The following is a 12,990-nucleotide window of genomic DNA, read 5'->3' as shown; positions in this document are numbered from 1 at the left end:
CTGATGAAGCCATGCTTGCTGTTACTAGAGACAAAGTGCAGTCTTGAAATGACCACCTTAATAATTTCTGACTCTGCCTGAACATCCAGATAACCAAGTAATTGGAGACTTAAAACTCCCGGAACACTACGAATCAATCAACAAAACTTAGAAAAGGTAGATATTTTACAGTATCTCGGCTCCCATCTCCAAGATAATGGCAGCATCATTGGCAACATAGACCTGGATGTGCTGGTAGGAATTCAGTGGTGTGCTATGTGACAGACGAATACCAACGATGAGATATCTATTAGGTTCAACTTTTTCAATACTAATTAGGTACGTGTTTATGTTAGAAATACCTTTTATTCACCTTAGGGACCGGTTTCGACATATATAATGTCATCATCAGCCATAAAAAGATCACAATATATAAGCAAAGGTACAATCTGTAACTGACTATTCACACCATGTATCATAACAGAAGAGTAACGGCTTAATAATTAAATTTGGTGCAGTGGCATATTGAAGTAAGCATAAAGTCCATCATTATTCAAGGAATAAAAGAGGGTTCTTCGATATGTAGGTTTGCGCATCTGTTCAATAGAAGGCTCTGATAGGTTTCCAAAGTAAAGAGTCATTTAAAAACACTCATACGTGATATGCGTCAACCAGAGTGTCGAGAACATATTTGAGTCACTTGTAATTTATACCTGATAAAATTATTAATACTGATGAAAATGAAATCAGTCAGTAGTAAAAGACGTTAGTCTTGTGAGAAGGAGATATCACGCATATCACGTATGAGTGTTTTTAAATGACTCTTTACTTTGGAAACCTATCAGAGCCTTCTATTGAACAGAATAATGATGGACTTTATGTTTACTTCAATGTGCCACTGCGCCAAATTTAATTATTAAGCCGTTACTCTTCTGTTATGATACATGGTGTGAATAGTCAGTTACAGATTGTATCTTTGCTTATATATTGTGATCTTTTTATGGCTGATGATGACATTATATATGTCGAAACCGGTCCCAAAGTTGAATAAAGGGTATTTCCAACATAAACACGTACCTAATTAGTATCGAAAAGGTTGAACCTAATAGATATCTCATCGTTGATCTCAGTTCAATACGGAAACATTAATGAAGTTCATATCTTTAAATAAAAGACGAATACCAGTCCGACTCAAATCAATGATCGGCAGGTTGATCATCCGCTTCGTTGCACTATATGGCACAGAGTGTTGGGCAGAAACAATGGGCACTTAGAACCATCTCCATGCCATGGAGATGCGAATGCTGCATGGATACTGGGTATTTCTCTCCATGACAATGTAATTAGTGACAAAAAATTCGGAAGCAATTTAGTGAGTCATAAATTACAGAAGAGGTCAGAGAAAGCCAGCTTCATTAGTATGGACATGTCGTGAGGACAGTATCCTCCATGGCTGCCAAAATGGCTTATACCCAGAAACTGAAGACCAACAAAGTAGAGGTAATCAAAGTAGAGGAGGAAGGATGCTATCAGTAAAGATATATGCAAATCATTGCCCTGTACTCTGAAGATATATTGGATCACACAACGTGTACGAAGAATCAAAGAGCAAGCTCTGAACTGCGTGAACACGCTAGGATGATGATTATTAAGTGATGCTGTAGGGGTGGAGATCGTTGTTTAAAGGACCTGGACAAATCAATTACCCACCTACCCCCTTAACACTGATGAAAGGAGGAAAAGTTATAACAGAGAGAATGTAGCCACTGGTTAAAGAAAGAGAAGGGTCATCAAAAGCATGGTGAGATGAAAAATACTGTCATCTTGTAAAACCAATCAAGGAAAAGAACAAAGCCTGGTCAAGAGAGGTCAGACAGTACTATCACGAGGAGTCTGGCACATATGAATGGAAATAATTCAACGCTCAGTGGCTGCTACGCCAAATTTCGTGAGCCTAGAGCCCTTAGAAAGAATGACGCTACAATGCCGGAATTTTGCCTAGAAAATGGAAGACTTCCAGAATATCAGACGCCGCGCAGTTATGGTGAAATATGACGCCATCGATCACTATTTCAACAAAATATCCCCCATTCACTTTAAGTTATCTTCCCTACATTACTTCCTGTACATTCACTGGCCTGGCTTTTCACTATTTAAGCCGATGAGATTTACTTACAAGAAATACCTCATAATGAGTATTTTAAAATGTCACATCTTCCAACTGGTAGTGGCTTTCGGAACATTAGGTCCTATTTGCAGAAAGAAAGGCTAGTGATAAAAATCGAAACGGAAAGTTACGAAACGACGACGCTCGATGATTTGCACAATGCTGTTACGATCTAATAGTTAATGCATGCAAGATAGTCTGAAAGAAACAGTTTCCCGAGTTACGATTATTTTTGATACGGCTGAAACTCAATGCGAAAGAACTACTTCCATTTTGACACCTATGCACCGTAATTAGGCCTTATGCTATTATGGGTGTATATAGTACAGAGCGAACAATTAAATATGATTCCCTACGTTCCTTGAAGAACAATGTACCCAGGATTTAAGAGTCACGACTGAGCAAGTTATGCGTATCAAAACGTCAAGAATTTTCTTGTATTATGTTTTATGACACTGCATAAATCTAGAACAATGTCTCGATAAGCACACGACCGTAGCGAAATGCCCTTGGAAAGAGGGAACGAGGCGAGCACCCCCACGTTCGACACAGCGCACAAACAAGCAACGCATTAGATAAAAGATCGCGAGGGATGGAACCTTATTCTGAGAAATGTCCTCAGTGATCACGATCTTCAGGATTAGCAGTATTCTCTTTATACCCCAACAACACTGCGAAAAGCATTATTGATTCATTTAACTAGACTACACTACACAGGTTTTAGCGTAAATTAAGAATCAGTAAGAGATTAAGAAATACCACGTAATGTCGAATTTGGTGAAGGCGAATGCGATTGCGTTCAACAGGCAATATTTACGTCATTAGTTACATTTACTCAGAACTTAAGAAGAAACAAGGTTAAGACAATCTTCATGCACCAACGGAACTACCGCATTTTCATCGTATTTCATTACAAAATCTCCCAGTATCCACAAAATTCTGAGAAGCACTCACATGAACTCGCTGAAAAGTACAGCAAATTGTGGAATCCACCAACATCTCGACGAGCATCTTGAGAGATACCTAACAGATCAAACGGAGGACGAATTCATTCTTGCTCATAAGTAGCCATTGTAACATTATCTCCGGAACCGATTGTAGAGGGGAAATAACGGAAGAGCCTAACAGCTGCTGGACTATTGTTGAAGTATTTCAGCTACAACACTACAGAGTGCCTCGTAGCGCTGATCAGTAGACGGGTCGATGCCCGTAGACTGATTACAAGAATTTCAGAATAAAGCTAATTCGGCTCCAAACAAAAACTTAAAGAAAACTAAATGTAATCATTATTACGCAATTGAATAACCTATAATTTTAAAGTGCGGTACCTTAATACTATAGCCGCTACAAGTTCAAATGGCATTCGAACGGTTTTTTGTTACTTCTTTACGGAGAGAGTTAGAATTTAGGCAAGTACTTTTTTATTTTTTTATTTACTACGGTATCTGCTTTTACATCGCACCGACACAAATAGGCCTCTTTTCTATTTGCTTTACGTCGCACCGACACAGATATGTTTTATGGTAACGATAGGATAGGAAAGGGCTAGGAAACGACCATGGCCTTAATTAAGGTACAGACCCAACCAGCAACTGTCTGGTGTGAAAATGGGAAACACGGAAAACCATCTTCAGAGCTGCCGACAATGGGATTCGAACCCACTATCTCTCGAATGCAAGCTGATAGTGACCCAAACCACGCGGCCATTTGCTCGGTGCACCAAGTATTGACGTACACTGTGTATTTGGGAAGGAAGAATGGGGAATTATGTTCGTGACCTACTCACAATCACCTGGAATTTAAAACGAAATAAGGAACAACTTCTAGATGACACATATAAACCATTTAGCTTCCCGACACTAAGTGCATTCCGAAAACTAGGCGAGAAAGTACCTGTAACGCTGGCAAGATCAAACCCGCTGGAAGTAGATGCATTTTTGGGCGGAAGAAAGCCTATTCGGCATAGCAAGTCGTACGATATTGGTATATATGACGTTTTACTAGGAACAAAAGAAAAATTCGGCAATTGACTGCCCAACAGAGTTTCGGTTTCTCTACCATCTGGTGGAGTAAAACGGAACGTCGAAATTAACTTCCAGGCAGACTACAATGGCGTCAAATCAAAATGTCTGCATACGGCAGCTGAGGCTATGCGATTTTTATTGTTTTTACACATGGGCTCACACGTTATGTTTTGTGTATTTCAACCCGACTTGTACAATAACTATAAATTTGTATATTTTCGACTCGAGAATAATAAATTGGCTATTTTATGAAATTTCTTAATGTATGAGCAACCCGTCTCGCGGAACCGAACAGAGTAAAATGGAGTCTCCACAGATGCGGAAAATTATTTATAATGGCGGCAAAAAAGGGTGAAGTCTACAAATCAAATCCGCAGAAAATAACGGAAGTGCAGAACTACTGAACTAGAGGAGATTTTCTCGCCTTACGTATTTATAAATAAATAACTATGGCAACAAGCTTTATATGCAAGTCCGGATATAATATTAATGCCGCATCTTTTGAGCCCGATTTCAAAGTAAGCTCAAGAGTGTCAGTTCCACTGACTAGTGATCTGTATAACATTTATTCCATACTTTCCACACAGCACAAACAAATATTATTAAATTACGAGTTCGTTAAATAACTGATCAATATTTAACATCGAGATTTTCTACTGAGGACGCGGAACAAAGTTGTCTGCGAAACGTAAAGAATTTCACGTTGTTTTTTTGACCCGCTATAAGCCCATATCATTTCTACAATATTTAACATGTTCGTTGCGGTTCGGATCACCATGTGTCCCGATGCATGTTATTCTTAGCCGTCGGCACTGATTTTGTGAACTCCCTAAAATTTCTCAGAACGAATAGCAACATTGCGTTCAGAATGAAGTAGAAGATCGAGGTATATATATTGCTAGTTTCGATCGGCCCACCGGTGATCCGAATGGTTTTTTTTTTTTTTTTTTTTTTGTTTGTTTTGTTTTTGAATCTTCCATACATATCGCTTCGATTGTTGTCTAACTAATTTTTTACGCAGGAATAACATGCATGCGTTGTTACGGCGAATGACCCAATGATGCCTTACAGCCGGAGTGCTACAAGCATGTATTTTCACAGCATGGAAAGAAAACTTCTGACAACGTAATGAATGAGGTGGTAATATCATGTGCAGTGTGTCCGGAAGCATCAAAAATGTGTATCAAGTGCTTCAATGAAACTCTCATGAATAAATATAAATGCCATTGTATGTGTAAAACAACAGTGATGGTGCTTGTATAATGGTACTTCTGAAAATCAGTAATTTTACTTCATTACTATTTAAAAATATAAGCAAGTTACATTTTTGTTCTGTTTCAACTATATGCAGCTGTATTATTGTCTTTAATTTGTAGTAAATGTTGTTCTTAATTTAAATTCTTTGTCTTTTGAGATATTATTTTACTTTGCTGTGGTGCATGATGTGGGTTTCTGTAGTCACATCCTATTTCCTGAACCATGGGCAACGCTGAAGTGGCCTAGTAAGTGGTCCTGAAATCGGATACCAGTTGCTATGGAACAGGAGTGGACATCTTGGACATATTATGAGTCATGGCCCTCCTTGTGCACAGGCAGCTAAGACTTTACGATATACCGGTGGTACTTAATGCATTAGAAGACAGATCCTCACTGGGTAGGGTAAGTACGGTAGCATCATCCTTCACAGAATTTACAGAGCTCAGAACATTTTAGGCAAGCCTCAGACATATGGGAGTAATGGAGTCCCATTTCCATTTGACAGGTGAGGGACTCCTTGGAAACAACTTGGCAAACGAAATGGAATTTGATGAGGACCCATCACTATTAATGGGGCTTATGGAAGAGAGAAAGAGAACTGGTTAAGTCAGCAAAGAGGATGCATCTGGATGTGTTAATAGTTAATGATATTTGGGTAAGGAAAGATAATGAGGAAAAGATAGGAGATTATGAGTATTCTCAGAAGGTGTTAGGGAAGGACAGTGTGTGGAGTAGGACTATTTATCGGGAATACTACTGCAAGGCACGTATATGAGCAAATAATGCAGGCAGATTTAGCTGTTTGAGGAATTAGGACAAGAATTATCTCAGTTTACTCACTATGTGAGAGTGCAGATGAGGATGAAGTTGACAAGTGCTGACACGGAGTGACATCAAAGTCAGGGTCAACAGCAAGGATACCGATAGTGCTAATGGTCAATTGCAATTCGAGAGTTGGGAAGGATACAAAAAGGTGATGTGTAAATGTGGGAAAGGTATGGAAGCTAATAGGAACTGGAGGCATTCACTGATACACATCAGAGGCTAGAGGCACCAGATCCACAATACACTGTATCATAACCGACTTTGAATTCAGGAAATCTGTTAGGAATGTGCAGGTATTCCAGGGATTCTTCAATGATACAGACCACCATCTGATCTGCAGTGAACTAAGCATTTCTCAACCTAGGACAGAGAAACTGTCTGCAGAAGAATAAAGATAAAAAATCTACAGGTTGAGGAAATTAGACGTACATGGATAGGATTAGTGAAAAGTTCTGAACAACAGGTAGTTTCAGGATACAGAAAGAGAATGGGTGGCATACAGGGATGCTGTAGTAGAAGCAAGGAAATGCCTAGGAACAACTGTGTGTAAAGATGGGAAAAAGCGAACATCTTGGTGGAGTGACAGTGTGAACGGCTTGTAAATGTAAAAAGAAGGCTTATCAGAAATGGCTCCAAATAAAGACTGATGCAGATAGAGAACTGTATGTAGATGAAAGAGACATGGCAAAACAATTGTTCAATCCAAGAAGTCACAGGTAGATTTAGGTAATAACCTGGTAAGGGTAAATCAACCATCAAGGAAACTTTTCTGGACAGTAACACAGAATCTTAGGGAGGGAAAAATGAATTAATAGTTTTTTGGGTAAATCAAGTGAACACATAATAGATCCCAGGGAATCAGTGGAGAGATGAAGGAATATGTTGAAAATCTTTTTGGTGATGTTGCAAACAACACAGCTCATGGGGGAGGAGGACAATGACGTTAGTGAAATTATGCTTAAAGAAGTGGAAAGGATGGTAAATAAACTCCATTGTTATAAAGCACTAGAAACAGATGAAATTAGACATGAAATGGTTAAATATAGTGGGGAGGCACGGATGAAATGGCTTCAAAGAGTACCGGTAATAAGATTAGCATGGTATGTTAGTAAGGTACCTTCTGATTGGATGAAAGCAGTGATCGCTCCTAATATTACAAGTATTGCCCTCCAGACACCCACATAACACCTAAATAATAATTAAATATCACATAAATCAGAATGGACTAATACTTACAGAGTAAATAGATCAGAAATCCAATAAATCTCAAGTAAGTGTAAAGGTAAGGTAAGGGTGTATTCTGCCTGAGGGCAGGTCCAAACCTCCGCAGTGGGGGGCCTGAGCCGGAGTTTATGTATGGTAGGGTGGCCAGTTCCTTTCCGCTCCTCCATTCCCTTACCCCCCACCAACAGCGCGTAGCAACCCATCCACAGCTTGACCATGCCCAATATTGCTTAACTTCGGAGATCACCGGGCGAGTTGGCCGTGCGGTTAGGAGCACACAGCTATGAACTCGCATCCGGGAGATAGTGGGTTCGAACCCCACTGTTGGCAGCCCTAAAGATGGTTTCCCATTTTCACACCAGGCAAATGCTGGGGCTGTACCTTAATTAAGGCCACGGCTGCTTCCTTCCCATTCCTAGGCTTTTCCTGTCCCATTGTCACCATAAGACCTATCTGTGTCGGTGCGACATAAAGCAACTAGCAAAAAAACTTCAGAGATCTCACGGGATCCGGTGTGTCAACACAGCTACAGCAGTAAGTGTAACTTTAAAGAAGAAATAGAGAATTTCACAGGTGAATAAAAACTTGCTGGTGGTAGCGTACAACCAGACTTCCTGGAAGAACTGCACGAAACAGAATCTATCAGTTCACGCATTAATCAATTAGCCTACAGAATTCCTGTCAGTACACTAATAGAAGACATTCAGAAATAAGGCAACTATCCTGCATTTTTTCAAATCAGATAACAAAACAATTAATGTGTACTACTGAGAAGGAATTATTAAATATCTATCCAAATACATCTTAAATGATAGAAGCAAATGAAGCTGGAGCAGGAGTTCACTGCAAACTTTTCAGTCATTATGCTCCTGTGGGTGCAAACCAAATAAACTTTGATGATGAAATGCCAGACAGATTTCCAATTTTATACTGGACGATTAACATCTACTCTATCGCCCAGAACTTGACAACAATCCCTTCTGATATTACGGCTCTCTTCAGCCATTGCTTACAGGCAACCTACTTTCAAGGGGATGGCAGATATTTTGAACAAACTTAAGCGAACTTGGAAAAATCGCTTAGTGATAGTCAAGCGAACTTGGAGAAATCACTTAATGATAGCCAAGTAATCTTAAAGAAAACACTTAGGGCCGAATTCATAGACAACACTTATACATAAGTGCCCCTTATAAGCCAGGTTCCATTTCATTGTACCTACTTAAGTGCCCCACTTATTGCAATAAGTGGAGCTCCCACACACACTTAAGTGTCTCACTTATGTTGGAGCAAGATGGAGGATAATGATTTTGCTGAATATGTTGCATTTCATTCACAGAATGCTTTCTGTGCACACAGTAGAGATGGAAAATCCTGTCGAAATGCAATGTGACCAACAATTTAATGAAGGTTTCGTTTTAGTAAAGTGAGAGTTATGAATATTCTTGTTCCTTTGATTGAGAGAGTGAACATAACCTCTAGAGGACTCACCATCCCGCCATTAATGAAGATATTGTTTTGAGATTTTAAGCCACCTCTTAATTTCAGGATATTGTTATTATTATCATCACCATCATCATTACCGGTATTTCGCTTAATTAATTGGAAACGTGTTACAAGTTGATAAGTTATCAAGACTGTAGGCCTACGAAATAGTAAAGAGCTGTACTGAGTTATAAGAAAAATGAACGTGTTGCACTACCACTATATACCACTATTTATTTTAAGGTTGGTCTGTGCTAATTATATCAGGTTAGTCAACGAATCGTTTGCCAGATTATATCAGAAGTTTCTGAAATTATGGCATCACACATCAAAACATATATTTGCATTTTATTAGGGAAGTAATTAGGCCTATTACAACGTAACGGCTACGGATACACTTGTCAAATCATTAAAAGCATTGTAAGGCTAGATATTCTACATTTGGATGAATATTTGTATAGGTTCGAGTACCTGGATATCTATAAACATATTAAGAAGAAAATTAGACTCTGGGCATTTTCGTAGTTTGCATTGTCCACAACAAGTTTTCCCCACGTCATTCATATTCTGATGAGAAACTGTGTCGGTCTGCTTGTTCTATATTATGTGCAAGTTCTTGCAGGTGTTGTCTCAGCTCGCTGTTTTGTTATCCATTCTGATAACCAAATACAATATAGACGATCTTTTAACCTCAAATATTACGCGCGCGGTCGTGCGATGTCCTTCGATAAACAAAGCACAATAGATCATCCCACTATTTGGTAGCCAGAACTGCATGATCAAGGAAGCATGGGCATAATATACAGCATTGCCACATCTCCAGTGATACTTACTGTATCAATGAGTGTGGTCTTTAAGTGCTGTCTATGAAATGTAAACTCATGTAAGTGAATACTTATAAGTGATCCCTTATTACTTAAGGGTTCCACTTATGTATAAGTGCTGACTATGAATTCGGCCCTTAGTGATGTTAGTGACAGTCAGGCAAACTTAGAAAATCACTTAGTGAGGCTCTCGAGACGAAACTTACTGATATTTAACAGCAGGCTAATGAGAATTTAGGAAAACTTCGCTCTGACATTAAACTTTTCAATGGCAGGTTAGTCGCAGTACAAAGCGACCTAGTGGTAGTTAAATGTGACTTTGCGAACATGAACAGTGAGGTGACAGAAAATATCAGCAAATCGATGGCTGAAATGTCTAATGAGTTCAGTGAACGATTAGCACACGATCAGCAAGACATCCTGGTTGGGATAGACAAATATAAGAACGAAGTCGAACAATCATTTCAAAACATTGAGGACAAAATCAATGATAATGCCTCCGACTTAAAAGCAACGAAGTTGGCATGGGCGAAAAGGTTTACTGGAATAAACGAAAACCTCGAACAAGTTGAGAAGGGTATTTTGGATGAAATAAAAAACATCCCAAGCCAATAATTCTGAAAGGATGGATTATTTTAACGAATTGCTTGAGGACAGCCGACCGAAATTAAGTCCATAAAAGCGACCCTACTCAAGGAAATTCAAAAGGTGAAGGTCGACTCAAAAGCAGATACCGACGGTATGAGAAAGGAGTACACTGACGGAATTAAGGAGTTTGTCCCACGATGTGCATCTGCTAAAAGTTCAGAATGAGAATATAAGCACGTAAACAAACTCACTAATGGAGAAACAGGCGTCGTTAGAAAAACGCATGACTGGGACAACCCAGGCATCAACTCCATGCATTGCGTTAGAACAGAGCACCTCTAATCTAGTTAATGTATCTCCTGCACTGGTTTCCAACACCTCTTGACTAAATTTGACTGGTCAGACACAGATCTTAAATATTATTAGACTTCACGAAGATCAGCCGAAGAAGTTTAATAATGTCCGTGGAATTACATCAAAGAGCTTCATAAACGAACTGCAGGGCTATTTTCACGTTGCGAAAATCTCTCCTGAAAGACAGCTCCGAGTCACTGAGAGGTTACATAAAATCAGCTTCATGGTCCGTATCGCACACAAACAGATTCACAACTAAGTATTTTTTATTCTCCACCTTGTCGATACACTAAATTGCTTAAGGCAACTTACTGGTTAAAAGTAATATATGTTTCGTATATTATCAACATCTTCAGCCACATAACACTGTTTAGATGAAACATTCATATAATGACAAAATATCAATGTTTTAGAGGAAGTGTCCTTAAAATTAACATAAGAAGAGTGACAATATTAAAAACAAAATACTTAAGAGAAATTATATAAATTCTTTCTACAATTGAAAGCAGTTGTCAAGGAAACACTTATATAATGATCCATAGAGAATATGTCATAATGATTATTCTTTTCTTAAAAAGTTCTTAAAAAAGGCCAATTTATAAATTAAAGAATTTAAGCATCGTCCACATATCATGTCCAAAAATCCAATCCCTCTATTTGATTAATAATCTTCGTTTGTTCCAAATAGTCTAAGTATATATTAGCCAATATTCCTGATGCTAGGGCTCCCACTGATAGTCTTTTTTGTCGGTAAATTTTATTATTAAATGCAAAATAATTTTGATTTAACACAAATTCTGAAATCATTTAATAAAATCTTCAATTTATGGTATGCTTATTAATTTGTTCTTCATCAAATTCTTCTTAATGATTCTGATAGTGTCTTAATCATCATTATTTATAAGCTTCATTTCCGTATTGATTGGATGCATGTATATAGACAAGAAAGATGTTCCACCTATCGATACTATTTATTATGAGCAGATTCACCTCAGTACTGGTTTCGACTGTTTACAGTCATTCGTCAATATGCCAATCCTAATTACAATATTCATGACATTACGGAGAAAACCAGTATCATCTTCAATAAAGCTGCCGGGCTGAGTGGCTCAGACAGTAGAGGTGCTGGCTTTCTGACCCCAACATGGCAGGTTCGATCCTGGCTCAGTCCGGTGGTATTTGAAGGTGCTCAAATACGTCAGCCTCGTGTCGGTAGATTTACCGGCACATAAAAGAACTCCTGCGGGACTAAATTCCGGCACCTCGGCGTCTCCGAAAACCGAAAAAGTAGTCAGTGGGACGTAAAGCAGGTTACATTATTATTATTATTATTATTATTATTATCAATAAAGTTATTCCTGCCCTAAAATAATTATTACCTCAAAATAGTAAATAGTAAAATAGTAAATAAACAGAACACAGCACACCTCAGAAGACCGACGGATGACATGCCTAGCCCCACCCCTACCCCCACAATAGCCACTCCCCTTACCCCTCACTACGGCGAATACAAATCCCAGACGTATACGCAGCAGTGTGCAACAAGCTCTTAAACATAACACCACTCGACCACAACAACAGCAGCAGTAAGTACCTTTTCACTTCCACACACAACTTCAGGCATTCCTTCAAACTCACACAGTACTCATACAAATTTATCTTTCACAGATAATAGCAGCTCCTAAACACGAATACAGACAAAAGGGAGGTCGCCATCAGCACCTTATATTCACCTAATTTAAAATTCAAGACGCTACAATCCACTTCAAAATTCATTAAAATACATCAACCAGCTGCAACAATACTTGACCATCCTACGACTTGGGTTTCGCTAAGAACATATACGACATATACTTTCTTCAAGAATTGTTTTACGAAACCAAACAACGTAAACACAGATGTACAAGAACCAACAAGGAAGCCTGAAGAAAGAACTTTGCAAAGCATGAACTTTTAAATTTAACAAGTGTTTTTTTAAATGTTTTTATTTTATTTTATTTTAATGTGTTTAAACTCACCAAGTGTTTTTTTAAATATATGTTTCTTGTGTTTTTAATGTGTTTAATGTATACATACAATTTGTTTTAAGTTTAGTTAAGTTTTCTCACTGCCATATTAGTCTTAGACACAGTTTTAACCCCATATAGTCACAAACAATATGACGAACATATCTAATCCACAAACCCATTAGACATCCGGATGCTCTAATGAACATCATCATCTTTGTGACACATACCAATGCCTAATGGTTGTAATATTGTAATGT

At 38.4% G+C, this 12,990-nt stretch overlaps 1 protein-coding gene across 7 annotated transcripts in view; it reads right to left on the bottom strand.

The window, feature by feature from the left end:
- Not1 (CCR4-NOT transcription complex subunit 1) overlaps positions 1-12,990 on the bottom strand; it is a 403,150-nt gene that overhangs the window by 243,694 nt on the left and 146,466 nt on the right. The window lies entirely within an intron of this gene.

This window comes from Anabrus simplex, chromosome 12, assembly GCF_040414725.1.
Source record: "Anabrus simplex isolate iqAnaSimp1 chromosome 12, ASM4041472v1, whole genome shotgun sequence".
NCBI classification, from domain to species: Eukaryota; Metazoa; Arthropoda; class Insecta; order Orthoptera; family Tettigoniidae; genus Anabrus; species Anabrus simplex.
The sequence above is the reverse complement of the archived record's forward strand: the minus strand, read 5'-3'. Positions and strand labels throughout refer to the sequence as shown.